Genomic DNA, 2,496 nt, shown 5'->3' on the forward strand with positions numbered 1-2,496 from the left:
GCAATGGATAAGGCCGAATTTTGGAGGGGTGCTTAAGCAACTCTTGGGAAAACTCATCCACATCATTAAAGGAAAGATTTTGGTCGAGCAGAGAAAAAGAGGAGGTGGTGAGAGCTCTAGAGAGCCTGAATATCATAAGAAATATTATCCAATCCTTTGCATGTCTCCTCTTCATACCATCAAATGAGAGAGAGAGAAAGAGCAAGAGCGACAGAAGAGAAGAAGAAAGAAGAAGGAGAAGAAGTCAAAGGAGAAAAAAAACTTCGCACAGTGCTCGTGTGGAGAGATGGAATAAACCTTCGACAAAGAGCACCTTCTGCATAAAGGAGGCGACGAGTGTTGCGGGCCGAGTCAAGAACAAAGAGGTAGGGTTATGGTGTTGTTGACGCTGTGTGCTCGAGCAGAGGAAGAGGAGTAAGGAGGAGACGTCGATGCTGTGTGTGGGTGTTGTTTGCGTCGAGCCAACTGAAGGAGAAGAAATTGGTGAGTCGCAGCTCCTTAATAATATTATTGGGCGTAGAATTGGAGATTTTAGAGTGACAGACTAAAATCCCCAATTTGGTTCTATCGTTTGGGTGCTGATGTGTAGATGTTAGCCCTCAGGTGAAGGGAATGTGGGAGCTTCAAAGTGAGAGCAAGTATCATCCTAGCCTAGCCGCAGAAAGCATAGGATTAGTTAATGTTCTTTATGTCTGGACCAAAGGGTAAAGAATAGGTATGCTCCTATTTGACACAATATAATTTGAACTAATTCATTTTATCCATTTCACTATAATTTCTTGACAAGGAGAAAGATATTTTCTTATATATCACAATCGTACCTTCATTAGCATATTTAGTTATTTTATAGATAAAATTACATAATTATTTCAATTGCCTATTAGTGACAGATAAGCAAATTGAACTCGTTGTTGTAGTTGAAGTATTGTTTTTTATAAAATCTTAGACCATAGATTTAACTACTCTCTATGGGATCAATATCTAGGACTCCATTAGATCCCTCTATACTACTTGAGCGATACGTATACTTACATTGACAAATTCGACTTTAACATTATTGAATATAATATTTATACATCTTATTCAAATTAGACACATCTATAAAGTCGCGATCAAGTCTTTGGATGTCGTTGCTGGAAATTAAATCTTCTAGTAACGCCATCGATTTACAAAAAGTCAGTCAGATGGCCATGGAAGAGTCTATGAGACATGTCATGCCATGTATGGGGTCATGGGAAATTTTCATGTAAATGAAATTTTGGATTTTTATGAATTTTTTGAAAAGTATGTCATGATGCCTAACTTGGATAAAAATTCAAATGTATGTATAATATGATTCCATGATGCATGGTCTCATTAAAATGATGATGAGGAGGGAAAATTTGTCATGTGGACTTAGATTTGGGCTTTTAAAATTAATGTCATGGGCTTTTAGAAAAGTATATGGGTATGGGCTTTTAAATAGACATGATGGACTTCAATTTTGAAATTGATCATGAGATAGTCAAATTGAATTGGAATTGATTGATATTGAATTTTGATATGTTGAATTTGATGTGAATTTGAAATTGGGGTATTTGATTGATCATGAAGCTCAATTTGGGGATTTTTGGACTTTCAGTCAATTTGAGGCAATTCACTTGGACTTGCATTTAGAGTTTAGAAATGGGTTTAATTGGGCTTGAATTTTGTTTTAAATTGGGTTAGGTCATGATGAATTTGAGTTTAAAATTAAAATTGAAGAAATCTGAGATCAATTTGGGGGCAAATTGGGGTGATTTGGGCACTTTAGGCACTTAGGAGCAAAATTGAGATTTTGGTCAAAATGAGTCAATTTGGTCAAATTAGACTCAATGGATGGTCAATAATTTGTTTTAGGAGTGTTTGAAATGATTTTGGAGGTTTTGGGAATTTTTAGATCACCAAGGGCATTTTGGTAATTTTAACAAATTAGGGGATATTTTGGTAAATATGAAAATTTTGGGATGTTTTGAGTAATTTGGATGGTATGAAATGTTTTGAGATGTTTTTTTAACAAAACTGTGGGATTTGGACCAAACTTGAAATTTTGGGGTGTCAGGGGCAACTTGATAATTATGGGAAAGTTTAGGAGCAAAAGGCTAAAAGGGGGTAATTAGGTAAGGTTGAGGTTTGATGAAAATGTTGATCATAGAATTACTATCATGGTGCCATGAAACCAAAGAAACCCCACTTTGGGTTCTCCCTGTGCTGGTCTTAAAGGACTAAGGGTTTGGGGAACCACCCACATGGGTTTCCAAAGAGGTCAGGGAACCAACCCAAACATGTGTAGGTTAGGGTTTAGGTTGTTGACAGCGACTTTATATATGCTTAAAAATACAAGTATTTAATATTGCTGCTAGAAGATTTAATTCCTCAGCAACGGCACCAAAAACTTAATAACGGTTATAGATTCGATAAAGATGTATATATAAAATATTCAATAATGGTAAAGTCACACTTATCAACGCAAGTATA

The sequence above is a fragment of the Phalaenopsis equestris genome, unplaced genomic scaffold, assembly GCF_001263595.1.
Source record: "Phalaenopsis equestris unplaced genomic scaffold, ASM126359v1 Scaffold000002, whole genome shotgun sequence".
NCBI classification, from domain to species: Eukaryota; Viridiplantae; Streptophyta; class Magnoliopsida; order Asparagales; family Orchidaceae; genus Phalaenopsis; species Phalaenopsis equestris.